Below are 16,202 nucleotides of genomic sequence, written 5' to 3'. Positions count from 1 at the left end.
GATCCAGAACTGAGCATGTTTCATCAGGACTGGAAACTATTTTCTCTATATCCTCAAACCCACAAGTTTAGGTGTTTATTTTCTCTCCCTTCCCCAGTCCCACAACACACAAACCTCCAAGCTTTGTGCTCTTTGTATGTGGTGACTTCTGCAGTTTGGTCAGGCTCACTCTATTTTTCACTGTTGTCATTGATACTCTAAAGGGAGCAGAGATTTCCATGCAGAGGGAGAAACGTCAGCATTTATGGAGCACCTTCTTCGTGCCAGGGAGGCACAGTCTCTTGCCTTTCCCAAATTGGTACTGATATATAATTAACAAGTTCACCCAGCTTTAGTAATAAATATGTTTTTTTTTTCTTTTTAGCATCTAGACATACAACACCATTAAAAAAATTTTTTTTTGGATATCAATATTCTGAATGTAAATCTTATTGAAATGAATACACTGTGCTGCCATATGTATGATGGGTATATTTTAAAAATTATTTTCAGAAAGAAAATATGAGGTATATATTAGGATGACAAACACCAGCAGATTGGAGAAAAGGGAGGTTCAAAGTCCGTATACAGCTGGTTCCAGATTTGCAGGGTCAGAGAGTCTCATTTGATATTATAATCCTGTTGTTATTAGAATATGATGCAGTCTAAACCTTAGGCTTCTTAGTTGGATGTTTCAAACTCTGAAAAACATAGGAATGCATTACAAGGTATTTGAAAAATATGTTATCAAATGAGGTATCATAATATTTTATCCTGTGACATGGCATATTAGTTAAGAAGTTGGGCTCTAGAATGTAGAGTCTATTGTCCGTTCCCTAGCACTGCCACTCATTAGCCCAGTGACTATGGACAAATTGCTTAACTACACTATCTCTCTATTTTTAAAAAATCTGTAAAATGGGCCGAGTGTAGTGGCTCATGCCTGTAATCCCAGCACTTTGGGAGGCTGAGGTAGGTGGATCACGAAGTCAGGAGATCGAGACCATCCTGGCCAACATGGTGAAACCCCATCGTTACTAAAATACAAAAAATTAACCGGGTGTGGTGGTGCGGGCTGTAGTCCTAGCTACTTGGGAGGCTGAGGCAGGGGAATTGCTTGAACCTGGGAGGCAGAGGCTGCAGTGAGCCAAGATCACGCCACTGCACTCCAGCCTGGTGACAGAGCAAGAGGCCATCTCAAAAAAAAAAAAAAAACCAAAAACAAAAACAAAATACAAAAAACAACGACAACAACAAAAACCTGTAAGATGCGGGTAATAATGGGTTCTACCTCATAGAGTCAATTGGAACATTTAATGAGATCATGTGTAAGGTTGGTGGCCCTGTGCCCAACACAAAGTAACACTGAGTACATGTGATTTATTACAGTTGTTATTTTAGTGAAATTGAATAAAATAATTTTTGTCTTGCCAATGAACACAAAATAAATGTGTGTGAGTCTTTGGACCAATGGAGGGAAAGCATGAGTCTTAGGAAGCAGATGGTGGCCCAAGAACAAGAAATCAGCAATTATTTTGATGCATCTGGAAAGATGCTCCTTCAATTGGTTAGGACTAGTGGCCTTTAAGCATTCATAAAAGGCTTATTGAACACCTATTGTGTGCCAAGCACTGTGCACAGTTCAGAGGACATCAAAATGAGTAAGACAGTGTCTGCAGGAAAAAGAAATAAGCATATGTCCAAGCTGTATCCTAGCCTGATTTCCCTGTGGGCTTGCTGGTAACTGAGATGCCTTTATGGAGGAAAGTACGTCCACTCACAATTAGAAGGAAGAGGGCCTAAAGCACCTTGGCACTGTTTGGGTCACTCCTGAAAAATGAGCTCACAGGTGTGGTTAGACTGCTTTCTGTCTAGATAGTAGGAAGGGAGGAGAGACAGTGGGAGGAGTTGGGCACCTTGGGAGTGGTGTGTGTGTGTGTGTGTGTGTGTGTGTGTGTGATGTGTATGGTAAGGGAGTTCATGACTGGCAACAAGGTAACTGGCTACAGATTAAGGAGTTCAACTTCAACTCTCTCAAGGACGTTGCCCAGGGTGGACCCTGTTTATCTCATTGCCTCAGGGAGAGGGAGCAGTTGTGTTGATTTTTGTCCTGTTGGAATGATGTTTTGTCCTGCTGCAGATGGGATTTTTCAAAATTTTGGGGGTTGAGTTCTGATAGGATTATGAATCTCAGTGAATTTTTAAATTAAAGAATCATTCTAGATTCAAAATAGTCTTTGCAGATGTATTACATCTTGAAATATGTTGTCAATTATTTTGGATGTTTATAATTTTTTTTGTTTCTTTTTTCTTTTGTAAGAGGTAATTCTCAGGTATTGTTCCTCTGTCTGGGAGAGACTGGGAGGTGGTTGTTAGCTCTAAGCTGAAAGAGGCGTGGCACGTTGTTTTGTTCATTGCATGCTTAGGAAGGCTGAGGAGTAAGACAGACTCACATCTGAAGGGCGGCTGCTTTGTGTGAGAGCTCAGAGAAGCTAAGTGACTCAGCCAATACAACATAGCTAGTGAGTGGTCCAGCGAGCATACCAACCCGGGGTCTGGACTCCAGCATCCACCTGCTTTCCTCTTTGGCACGCTTTCTTTAAGTAGATAATGCTGTTTTAGGGTGGACCATATGAAATTGTCACTTCTATACATTAAAACAGTTCAATATTGGCAATTTCATATGATTCCACCTAATACTTACATAGTCATTTATGACATTTTGCCAATATTTTGCATGGTCTATGGACAGTTTACTCTCTTTTTAAATATGGGGTCTCCAAAAAGTGACTCAGTTTCTTCAGAGTTTGGGTATACTTGGGACCTGCTCAATTGCCAGTCTGTATCCTGAGCCCATCTCTTCTTCACTAATTTTAGCATCAACAGTCATGATGTTTTCACAAAACAACAATCAACGTGTCACCCACAGAAAATTATTTTATTTAGAACATTTAATATTTTACGAGGATTCAAATGGGAGCTGCTGTCTTTACTAGAAGAATATTTTTTCTTTGATTGATTGCTAAATGGATAGGGCCTGTGAATGGATCCTTCCCCCACCCCCGCTCCAGGGATTTCTTGTTCAAACAGAATTTGTTGTATCCGCATCAGTAAAGCCGTGCTAATATGGGCTGACGGGTAGATTGTAGAAATAGCCTCATTATATTGAACTGGATATCATAATGGTACCCATTAAGGTGGGATTCTCTCTGTGTTTGTGCTTTTAAACCCAAGTCCCTTGCCACTTTTTACATCTCTCCAAGAATAGCAACATTCTCTGGTAAAATGCAATCTTAGAATGTGCTGTCTCTCACCTCTTCCTACTGAAAACCATTAACAAAGGTAGAATCCCTGGTTCTGAGCATTCTTACAGGTTTGCGGCTGCTCTTCAGCCATTCATTTTACTCTCGTGCTTGTAATGACTATAACGTGTTCTTGTGACTGAACCAGGAGCTTCACTTGTTTCAGTACCTCCCATTAATTGATATTGGTGTCCAAACAAGCGACAGGCAAAGAGCTGCTTGTTATCAGATCAAGCCAAATGCAACACAGAGTTTTTCATTTTAATTTTGATAGGCCGTTAAGAGACTAATAGTGTTGGAAGGCACAGCATTTATATTCACTGTTGAAATCTTACCACAGTCCTGGCGTAGTGAAGTATTTGTTGTGTTGGATTTGGGTAATGGACCCTTGCAGGGTTACAGCTCAGGAATGCTAGAAGAATGAAGCCCACAAAGGGGAGGGCAGAGTGGGTGTCAATTTCATTCCTCCAATTAGAGCAGTTAAAGAAATAGCAACGTGCAGGATAGCATTTTATTGTGAAGGCTAATTGAAAACCAGGAAGAAAATATTTACAGACGTTACATGGCACTTTACAGAATAATCTCTTTTCTATTTGTGTCTGTTCTTGGTTGACTCAATAGGACCTTCATTACAAACAAATTTCTATCATTAGAATCAGCTTAATCTCTGTTGTTGTAATTAAGGTAACAGTAAGAAATGTTTTAGAGTGTAGTCGTCTCTATGACAAGCTGGGGATGGTTCATGCATTCACTCAGCAAATATTCCCCTAGTGCCTACTGTGTGCCAGGCCCTGGTAGGGCTACAGTGTGGCTGAAAGAGACAAAGTCCCTACCCTCATGAAATGTAAGTTTTTAAATATATATGTATTATATATAAAAATATACATTATATGTGTGTGTGTGTGGGGGGGGAGGGTCTTAATCTGTTGCCCAGGCTGCAGTGCAGTGGCAAGATCATGGTTCACCGCACCTCGACCTCCCAGGCTCAAAAGATCCTCCCACAGCCTCAGCCTCCGGAGTAGCTGGGATGGCATGCATGTGCCACCACACCTGGCTAATTTGAGTATAAATTTTAATATACTTATAAAGTACTTATAAAGAAATAAAAAAGTCATATAATATCAGAAAGTGATAGGAGAAAAATTAAGCAGGACAAAGAGGTAGGGATGGTCAGAAAGGTTTCTCTAAAGATTCATAAATGAAGGAAGGGAGCCAGCCATGTGGAGTCCTACAGGGAGAGTTCCCGACGGAGGGAAGTGAATGCAAAGGCCCTGAGGTGGAAACCTGCTTGGCATGTTGAGGAACAGAGAAGGTCACTGTGGTGGCCACTGAGTAAGGGAGGGGGAAGAATGGAAGGAGATGATGCTAGAAGAATAGGCAGGGCCAGATCGCCTTGGATCTTGAAGGTTTTGGGAAGCCATTGGAGAATTCTGCACACGGGCATGACATGATCTGATTGTATAAGAAAAGATCATTCTGACTGGTTTGGAGAGTACGGATGGTGGAGACGGAGAATACCATTGAGAAATGATTGTAATTGCCTCGGTGAGGGAAGGTGATGACTTGAAAGATGGGGTAGTGGTGAGGGGTCAGATTTGGCATATGTTTTGAAGGTAGGCCCAATGGGATTTGCAGATAGATTGGATATGGGATGTGAGAAGATGAAAGGAGTCAAGAACAATACCTAGATTTTTTAGCCTGAGCAACTTGGGTAAATGGTGGGAAGGAACAGTTTAGCAGGCAGAGGCGGCAATAAGGGTTGTGTGTGGACAACATGTTTAGCTTCAAGATGCCCGTCATTCGTCAGAGTGGAAATGTCATGTAAGCAGTTGAATCTGGGGTGCTGTGGAGTTGGGAGGTCTGGCCTAGATATTGGGGGTAAACAGTGTATGGAATTTAAAGTCAGCAGAGTGGATGAGATCCCCAGAGAGTATGTGTTAATAGAAAATAAGCATCCTGAAGACTAAACCCTGCAGCTATGCAATGTTTTGGGGTCTGCAGAAGTAAGAGGCACTCAAAAGGAGGTTAGGAGGAAGTAAGCAGTTGAGAGTAGGGGTGGGAGTACTTCAGTGGAAGATATGCAGTGAGGTATGCCTTGGGGAAAGTGTGAAGCTTGAATTTTGTCCTTGGAACCCTCCCTTTTCAGTGGTTTCTTATCTTCTCTGTGGTCCCCTTTCATCTGATTCCTTTCATTTAAACAACAACAACAACAACAACCACTCAGATAACAACTGGTTTAGCTCTCAAAGTATGGCCCCTGATAGTAGCATCAGCACCACCCAGTAGCTTGTTAAGAATGCAAATCGCTGGGCTGAACCCCAGACCTACAAATGAGAAACTCTAAGGGAAACAGCCCAGCAAGCTGTGTGTTAACACTCTTCAGGTGCTTCTGAGGCGTGCTGAAGTTTTAGAACTACTGCTTTCAGGAAAGTAGCTGATAAACTGAATCAATAAATGATAACAAACGAGGCATACACTATTATCTCTCTCTCTCTTTTTAAGAGATAGTGTGTTACTCTGTCACCCAGGCTGGAGTGCAATGGCATGATCATAGCTCACTGCAGCCTCAAAATGCTGGGCTCAATCAATCTTCCTGCCTCAGCCTCTCATGTAGCTAGGATTACAGATGTGCACCACTATATCTGGCTAATTGTTTTTTATTTTTTGTAGAGATGGGGTCTTGCTATGTTGTCAAGGCTGTTCTTGAACTCCTGGCCTCAAGCAATCCTCCCACTTTGGCCAATGAATGAGCCATCACTCATCCAGCCCTACTATTATCTCTTTCTGGGCCATCGGCTTAAGACAAATAGATTAAAATATGAATAAACGAATTTTAAGCATCAGCTATTGGACCACTATTGAGACATCTTCATCATGGCCAGGGAACTTTCTCAAGCCCTATAAATCATAAAAACCGGCTGCTGCTGCCTATTCTGTGTTTGGTAATAGGCTCTGTTGTTAACTATGTATTCTGTGTAGTATTATACAAGTTCTCTGACTTCAAGGATAGAGACAATGAAAATTTTGGTGTTTTAGTGGGCAATCCAAAATCTCTAGCAAATACTCAGAACTTATTTTGTTTAAACACAACTTATCTACCAGGCAATTTAAAATAATGTCTGAATACTGAAGCACAGAATAATACTACTAATAATGGTAGGACATTTGTTGAATTGTGAATTTTTATTCATAAAATAAATCTCAAATTTATTTTAGTCATTTAAATAATAGAGTTTAATGTATATTTAGCCAAGCATTACAGTAGTAAGGGCTTTAAGGAGATTAGAAATAAATGAATCCAATTAAAGAACATGTCTATGAGATTTGATATGTCATAGGTATGAATGAACTGTTTGCACAGCAACTGTAAAGAAACCATTAATGATTAACTATCTAGAAGAGGTTTAATCAAGAATAAATGTTATAGGACATATTTTAAAATATTTAAGTTAAACAAATGAAGATTTGTGCATTTGAAAACATTGCATCATGCCATCATTTTTTGCGGTGTCATTTCCTGGGGAGTTCAGAATCTGAGGCTCTATTTTTCTATAATCTACAGAAATGCCAGTGTCTTTGTGTTGTACAGAAAAGGGCAGAGCTTCCAACTGTGCTGTGAGGTTTGGCCTTATGGGGTCTCCCCACGTGAGATCCTGTGGGGAATTTGGGGACTCTGTGGCCTTGGGTATGGGGTCTAAATTTCCCAGTGTTGTGGAAAATTATTTTATTATTACAGGTATTTTTTTTTGTTCCTGGAGTTTGTGAGGAACTGAAAACAGGAGGTATGCTCCCTTCACCCCTCCACCAGAGGATACTTTTAGGGTTTAGGAATCAGTTTTGCTAAGAACTAGATAGGAAAGCTGTTTCTGTGATAACAGAACCTCAACCAAATATAAGGTGTTCAGTAATGGGATCCTCCATTACTTATCTTTCTTAGGTATTGGAAGCCTTTTAAAGGGAACATACACTTGAAAAACATTAGCTTAATAAATGACAGTGAAGGGTCTGGTGAGAGGGATGGACACAGAGGGTGGGGAGGTGGGAAATAATGGAAAAGAGGCAGCCAGAATAACATATGTGTATTTTATTTCCTATTTTTGAAAATAAAAGTATTAATATAAATGTGATTGATATTAATATGATATTAATATTACTTTTTCTTTATATTTGATTCTTTTCTAGAAGTGGGCTACAATTAGGGGTTTAGATTGTGGAAGAAGAGACTGACAATTTTAAATATATGCCTCATTTGAAAGGGCGGCATATTTTGTGTTTATTCAGATCTAACTATTAAAGACCAACACCCTCCTCCAGCCTCCAAGAAAATAAGAAGCAGAAAGAATATAAGATCTGTCGAATGTACAACTTCAACCTGAAGGATTCACAAATATATTTAAACTTTAGTAGCTAAATATGGAATGAATTTCTGAGCATAATAAAGTCCCTCAGAACAAGAAATGTGGCCCCCACATTAGGGTTTACTTCATTTGAACAATGACAAATGTACCATTTATAAGCCACATGACACTAAATTGTTTTAAGAAACTACATGACAAGACTTTCTTTTTTTTTCAATTATGGTAATAATTTAAATTATATTCTCCTAAGAAGGAAACAGAAAGTCATATAGCTCACATGAAAGGCTTCAGAGACAGATCATTCTATAAGGTAGGAAGGGTGGTAAACAGATCAGAAAGTGAGTGAAACATGCAGGCACTGAGACAGCATGTGGATATTTTAAAATTACAGCTGGTATACCTGAGGAGCTGAACCTTGAGAAAAGAAATTTACTAGTGCTTTCTCTTTTGTAATTTAATATACAGAAAGAAGAAATTCTGGAAATGTAAAGAAAGTTTTAATATGAAATGAAAGTACATGAAATTTCCCTCAATTAGTGTTTTTTTAAAAAGAAATATTTTGCTGATTATAAAAGTCACACATACTAGAGAAAAAATTAAGGTAATGCAGAGATGTTTAAAGAGAAGATGAAAGACATCTTTAATGCATTTTCAAATACTAACTAAATGTTTTAGTTTATTATCTCTCAATATGCATATACAGTACATGTCAAAGGGAGATAATTTTTTACTTTATTGTGTTATATTTTATGTCATTAGGGTCAAAATAATAACTGCATAATATTTTATCACATGGATATATCATAATTTAGTAATTCTATTATTGTTGGTTCTTCTGATTTGATTATTTATAATTAAACTGAAGAGATTATGCTGTGATAAACACCCTTGTATATAGTGTGTTTTTTTTTTTTTTTGAGACAGAGTCTCACTCTGTCCTCCAGGCTGGAGTGCAGTGGTGCAATGTTGGCTCACTGCAATCTCTGCCTCTGGGTTCAAGCGATTCTCCTGCCTCAGCCCCTCAAGTAGCTGGGACTACAGGCATGTGCCACCACGCCAGGCTAATTTTTTGTATTTTTTGTAGAGATGGGGTTTCACCATGTTGGCCAAATTGGTCTCAAACTCCTGACCTCAAGTGATCCACCCGCCTTGGCCTCCCAAAGTGCTGGGATTACAGGCGTGAGCTACCGTGCCCAGCACTGTATACAGATTCTTGATACTTATTTCTAATTATTTTTATAAGATATATTCCCAGAGGTGGAATTACCATAGTCCCCCCTTATCCACAGTTTTGCTTTCTGTGGTTTCAGTAATATGAGGTCAACTGTAGTCCAACAATAAGTGAGTGCAATACAATCAGATATTTTAAGAAAGAGGGAAAAAGAGCATGTTCACATGCAATTACAGCATGTAGTTATAATTGTTCTATTTTATTACCAATTTTTATTGTTAATCTCTTATAATACCCTATTTTAAAATTAAACTTTATTATAGGTATATAATAAAGTGTGTGTATTTTCCTATACATGCATTTCCTATAATGTAGGTATAGGGTTTGGCACTATCCATGATTTCAGGCACCCACTAGGGGTCTTAGAATGTACTCCCTTGGATAAGGGGGGGACTAGTGTGCTGAATTTAAGGTATGAACATTCTTAAAACTCTTGATAAACACTACCAGTTTACTGTCTTACTAGTAGTATATAAGAATGTCCATTCATTTCACCTTATCTTCATTTGGATTTGTTGTCATTTAAAATTTTTTGCTAATTTGAAAGCAAAAAAGGCACCCGTTAGCTGCTTTAATTCATATAGCTGCTTTAATTCATTTTACTCATGAGGTTAAACCTTTAAAAAATGTTTCTCAGCAATTTGTGCATTGTTCATATCTTTTTCTTATTTTTCTATTGTAGATATATTGTATTTATTATTGATTTGCAGAAGTTATTTCTCTGGGCATCTAAAACACTATCTTTCTAACTCGTTCAATACAACTGTAATAGTCCAAATAAATGGTTGAGGATGAAATTAATTTAAAATTCCAGTTTGGCTAAGTATCACATATGCTGAGCCTGAATTATAATTCATAAAAATAAGTACCTTTTATTAATGTGCATAACAGTAAAACATGATTTGCTTTTTTTAAATTTAAGACCTCACAGAACTTCAGAATGATCACATTATTAATTATAATCTGAGAATTTAAGAATCTCTCACATAAACTCACTTACTTAGTAGGTATCTCTTTCTCATTTATATAAATATATTTACCAGTATTTGAACTTTTATTCATTTGGATTTGAGATAAGCAAAATTTATTAAAAGATAATTATTTTGTTAATCTCTTGCAAGTGAGCATCTGTTCTATGTGAGATACTGTCTAGACAGTAAATAAAGGCTGTTATAAGAGAAGGAATTTAGAAAGAGGCTATCAAGATATGAAGCCACCACACTGTAAGACAGAACATTAGAAATGCTAGATGAGTGGTTGAGGCAGTGAATGGTATAGGAACTCAGAGGAAGGAGCTGGGAGAAATCACTGTGGCCTGGAGGGGTGAGGAAACAAATTTAGATGTAGTGTGATGGCAGGTCTGGATTTAGCTATATTTCCACTTGTTTCATGGGTTGGTGTGAAGGTATTACACAATCTCTGTTATGAGGCTGACTGACTTTGCCACATCTTATCAACATTTCACAATTTTTTTGCCTTACTTTTTGGCTGTTATTGTTTGCCTGTTGATTACACTCATGTCTTTCCTTCTTGAAATTACAATGTGATAGCAAACTTTGTGTCTGAACCATTCCTTACCCTTGTGGTGCCATCCACTCCATAGCATGTTGGATGAAACCTTCAAAGTGGAGAAGAAAGATGGTTTCTAGGCAGAGGCAATGTATGTTTATGTAAAACCAAAGACTTTGGGAAAACTATTAAAATCACCAGATCAAATGGAGAAAACTACAAGGAGCAAACATAAATCCACTTATTAGTATGAGACTATTACATTTCCAAGGGTGCCTTAGCCTAATTTCCCAGCAGATTGTCTTAGTCTGTGAGCCCCTCGCAGTATTCCTCCTTGTCAGCTCTCTCTGCTGGGCTCCATAGGAGCTTGAAAATGAAACATAAAGTAGGTCTCTCTGCTGCGGAGGTTTACCCAGTGGCCAGGCGGTAACTCTGCCAGAATATAAAGAAGGTCATACACTTCGTGTAACAGTGACTCTAGAATCCAATTAAAAAGTTTAGTGTGAGGCGCAGTCATTCCCACCTAATCCGATCACGGTTTAATGCAATCCTCTGCTTATTTCAATCAGCGCCTTTGGAGCCAAATCAATTGTATGTCTTTGTTTCCACGTTTCCTTGGTAATTTGATCACCTTCAGCTGTTTAAAAAAATAGCTCAATCGGGAAATCTGGCAACCTCTTTCAAGAATTGCCACATGACATAAAGCCAACAAAGAACTCCAGATTGGCCAGCAGACTCCAAATTGACATGACAGAAGCAAAAATAAAGTAATCTAAAATGAAAGTGGAATATGGTGGGGTGGAAGAGAAAAGTTCTTGCAAATAATCTTGAATCAACAAGAACTGATAAAATACTGTTGATTGCTTTCTCTGTACACTCATTCAAACTCACTTGAAATTGTAAATAGTTCCACATTTCTTTGTAAATTAGTTTGGCTATTGGTATTATGGAGGCCATTCTCCCAGTTGAAATGATAGAAATAATGTTAATGCATTTCTCTAGAACTGACAATGCCTTTTTGTGGTGAAGACACCTTCTATTGGCTTTCCAAGGGTGTCACGCTGAGCTTCCCATACGGCATGTTGGCATTTGCCTCATGAGTGGTCACGGTGCATTGCTTAAGGGAAGGCTGAGGAAGCCCAATGATACAAAAATGGCCCCATTTTCTCTATTGGAATTTGAGTTATTTCAAATATGTACATGACTATTATAAAGTTTAAAGTAGACTCAGATGGTTAATTCTGCAAATTGAATGATTTCTGACTGCCCATAATGGAATAAGAGGATTACTTTGGTCTGTGCAAATATGGGTGAGATTGACAAGCTGCAATTCCTAGTGATTGCAAATTTCCCATTTCAGACTGCTTTCAGAGCTGAGGCACCTGAAGATGTGTGGAGCTCTCTACAAATCATTGAAGGGAGAAAAAAATGTAACTTTTCCTCAGTAGCCTTTTGAAGGATATGTCAAATGGCATGTGCCACAGTTCCTTTCCATATGCCAATCATGTCTGAGAGAACAGCATGAACTGCCCTTGAGAAAGTTACCTTACAGAGCCCCAAACAGGGTTTGTGTGGCACTTTTCAAGAAAACTTTAGAAGGAGAGCAGTGCTGTCCTTCATTTAGAAAAATCAGAGAAGTCAAATTTTTTACCACACTGATTTAAGAGTCTAAGTTCTGTGCAGCTGAGTATTTTATTTTGTTCCACTCCATGAGGAAGCATTAAATACATGATTCTACTGAGCATGCATGTAACTTTGAGGACATATGTGATACCAGAAAGTGCCTCACCAAATGAAAGGAAGAGGGTAGGGCCAGACAATTTGTGTCTGGGTTAGGAGGAAGAAAATGGAGCTCATAATGTGATTTCCATCAGCATCTAGCCCTTAAAGCTATACAAATGAAACGCTCAATTTAATAGAATTCTAAAAGTAAAACAAATGCTTTGTTCTTAGTGAATCTGCCATTCAGATTCACTCTTGGCAGCACATCAACCGTATTTGAAACGGCTTTAAGTGGGTATTTTTTATTGTGCTTTCCATCCTAGCACATCTTTTGAGCTGTTGGAGATTTGAACAGAGAAGCAGGAAGGCCAAATTCCTCTCAGAGTGACTGTGAGCATAAGGTCCCCATTTGCTAACTTAGCAATAAAGAATTTACCTTAAAAAGTATTCTGGCCATACTGCAATAGATTTTAGAAGCTAAAAAGTAACAGAGTAAATTTAAATGGTCTAGGTTTGTATTAGTCCGTTTTCACACTGCTGATAAAGACATGCCCAAGACTGGGAAAAAAAAGAGGTTTAATTGAACTTACAGTCCCACATGTCTGGGGAGGCCTCAGAATCATGGTGGGAGGTAAAAGGAACTTCTTGCATGGCAGTGGCAAGAGAAAATGAGGAAGAAGCAAAAGCAGAAATCCCTGATCAACCCATCAGATCTCATGAGACTTATTCACTATCACAAGAATAGTATGGGAAAGACTGGCCCCCATGATTCAATTACCTCCCCCTGGGTCCCTCCCGCAACACGTGGGAATTCTGGGATATGCAATTCAAGTTGAGATTTGGGTGGGGAAACAGCCAAACCATATCAGGGATAGAAAGGAAAGAAATACAGCAAAAGGTTTTTATAATGAAATGTATTGTAATCACTACCAAAGTGAAACTATTGTTCTGGGGAAAGCAGGTGCCAAAAATTGTCACACAGTTTGGAAGGTAGGATATGATACTATTTATTGAGCATTTACTATGTTCTAGGCACTGTGCTTTGAGTTTTTCGCAGAATATTTCATCTAAACTTCACCAAATCCAAGGCTCATCATGGTGGCTCACCCCTGTAATCCCAGTACTTTGGGAGGTCAAGGCAGGAGGATCGCTTGAGCCTGGGAGTATGAGACCAACCTGGGCAACACAGAGAGATCTCGTGTCTACCAAAAAAAAAAAAAAATCAGTTGAGCATGGTGGTGCATGCCTGTAGTCCCAGCTACTTGGGAGGCTGAGGTGGGAGGATCACTTGAGCTGGGGAGGTTGAGGCTGCAGTGAGCCGAGATTGCACCACTGCACTCCAACTTGGATGAGACAGTGAGACCCTGTCTCAAAACAAAACACAACAGAACAAAATAAAAAAATTCACCAAATCCATATGAGTTACAAAAAAGAAATTGAGGCCTATACATAGAAGCAGAGGTTAGCTTAAACCACTGATCGATCAACTTGCCATCATGGTCTTCCGTTGAATTTTGGTGGATTATTTTTGTATTTTTGATGTGTACCAAAGCATTGATATTTGTATTAATTTATCAAGAGTATTTGTATAACTCTTCTTATATTTTTCAGTTTTCATGTGAATATGTGAAATTTAAAACCATATCTTGGTTTTAAATGTTATTTAAACCTATTTAATTTGAAGTATTTCTGTTATTAGAAGCCATGTAAAAATTTTGGTAAGACTTTTTCAACAGTGAGATGCGTACCCTGGGCGGGGGGTGGGAGGGGGGTGGGGTCTGAAAGTGTGCAAGAGAAAAATAAATCCTTGTTTATTCACTGCTTATAGCCATAAAATCCCTGGGCTGAGATGCAGCATTAGGAATGGGTTTACCAAGTTATTTGGCCAAACTTTCATGGGTGCACAATTCTTACTGTCTGTCTAGATCCTGTCAAGCAGGAACTAAATGTCTACTGGACTATTGTCCAATGAACGGAAGTGCATTTGACACAGGAAATGCCCAAGAGTGGAGGCTCTACCTCCTGTTAGAGTCCAGTTAACTTGGCTCACTGATGTCTAATGGCAGGTAGGTCAGAGGACTCACAGCCCATCTGAGTTTTTTCTCATGCAGAAAGGATATTGGGTTGCAAGTTATTAGTGGTCACTGGGGAAAACAATCTTTCTTAGTTTCATCCTTGTTGTCTTCTGCCTCTTCCTTCTATGTGAAATACTGTGCAAATGGCCATTGGAATATAATAAAATATCTCTTAACTCTTGTCCTCTAGGGACTTAGAATCCACTGAGAAAGATAAGACATAATCACTTGAAAAGTAAGGCTAGAGGTGGAAAAGGATAGTTCTTGTTCCTTCCCCACAATACTCAGGAACTGGCCCTGGTACCTTCTTCATGAGGGGTAGGAACTTAGTCCTTGTGCTCATTGATGTCTCCCTGCCCCCAGAACAGGGCCCCATACAGAAGAGACACTCAGTAAATATGTATTGAATAAATAGCTTTAGCAGTCAGGAAGGGCTTCATAGAGGCAAGTGGGAGTTAAGAAGAGTTTTACAGGTTAAGAAGAACCAAGAGAGTTTAAAGTCAATTCAGGGACAACTGTTTGGATGAAGCAAGGGGTAGATGAAGGGAAATTTTGAAATATTGTCAGAAAAATAAGTGGGAGCCACATTTTGGAGGATATTGTATTTCTGACAGAGTGCTCAGAGTCTATATGGTCCTTGGAGTTGATTAGAGCTAAAAAGTAGACCAGTGATGGGATCGGACTTCCCAAGCCTGAAAGATAAACTGCAGGTTCACTTTCTAAATTTTTACTGCTTATGTAGAAGAACATTTTTTTTAAAGAAAGCTTGCATTGAGTGGATGGATTATTTGATAGTAAGCCATCGTAATTTGCTGATATACATCACTGCCCTGTGTTTGGTGGCAGTGATATTGTTGCAGCTGTTTTAGCTGGTTTCTATTCTTACTCACTTAAGAGACTCCTTGTCTGAATTATATTTTGTCCATTTTAAATTGACAAGTAAAAAATGAATATCTGTGATGTACAACATGATGTTTCAATGTATGTATACATTGTGGAAAATCTAAATCAAACTAACATGTGCATTACCTCATATATTCATCATTATGTGTGCGTGTGCGTGTGTGTGTGTGGTGAAAATACTTTAAATCTACTCTATTAGCGATTTTCAAGTACTGAATTATATTTTTGCTTTTGCCTGATCTTGCTATAGAAGAACCAATAGGGACAAAGAAAAGAAGATAAATGAATATTTGCTGATCCATGGAATGTGCCAGTCACTTTTACATATATGATTTTATTAATTTATCAGGTTTTAGGCCGGGTGCAGTGGCCTACACCTGTAATCCCAGCACTTTGGGAGGTCAAGGTGGGTGGATCACCTGAGGTCAGAAGTTCGAGACCGCCTGGCCAACATGGCAAACCCCTGTCTCTACTAAAAATACAAAAATTAGCCAGGTGTTGTGGTGGCTGCCAGTAATCCTAGCTACTCGGGAGGCTGAGGCAAGAAAATCGCTTGAACCCAAGAGGTGGAGGCTGCAGTGAACTGAGATCATGCCACTGCACTCCAGCCTGGGTGAGAGAGTGAGACACTTCTCTTAAAAAAAAAATTATCAGGTTTTATATGCTTCTCAATCCAAAGACTATTAAAAATGCATGTAAAAAATTTTAAAAGGCAAACCCATTAGAGAATCAGAGAAAGTGAAAAATAAGAAAAATAAAAGAAGCCAGTGGAGTTTGTTGCACAAAGTGCATGCCGTGAGGACTTTGTACACTTGCTAGAAGTGATTATAAATCAGACTCAGGGCTTGGGGACTTTTGATTTTAGTGCAAAGAGGGAAACGTGAGGAGCTATATGATTCACAGTGTTCAAGAGATCAAAATAAATCAATTACCCAGGGGCAGCCCAGCGAGTTCTGGTACCTGAGAGAAAATTCTCCCATGGGTCTTCATAAAGAAGACTCTAAAACATTTTATTTTGGCTGCCAGTGGAAAGGGTTAATATCCTCTTATGAAAACTGAGGAGTCCGATGAGACTCGCTGCTGTCTAGAAGCCAGCAGAGGTTGTATCTATGGGCAGGCCAAG

The 16,202-nt window shown here is 38.9% G+C and overlaps 1 protein-coding gene across 3 annotated transcripts in view; it reads left to right on the top strand.

The window, feature by feature from the left end:
• The window catches only part of SIM1 (SIM bHLH transcription factor 1), a 79,314-nt gene that overhangs the window by 26,468 nt on the left and 36,644 nt on the right, over positions 1–16,202 (top strand).

The sequence above is a fragment of the Pan troglodytes genome, chromosome 5, assembly GCF_028858775.2.
Source record: "Pan troglodytes isolate AG18354 chromosome 5, NHGRI_mPanTro3-v2.0_pri, whole genome shotgun sequence".
NCBI lineage: Eukaryota > Metazoa > Chordata > Mammalia > Primates > Hominidae > Pan > Pan troglodytes.
This window is presented reverse-complemented; position numbering and strand designations above follow the sequence as displayed.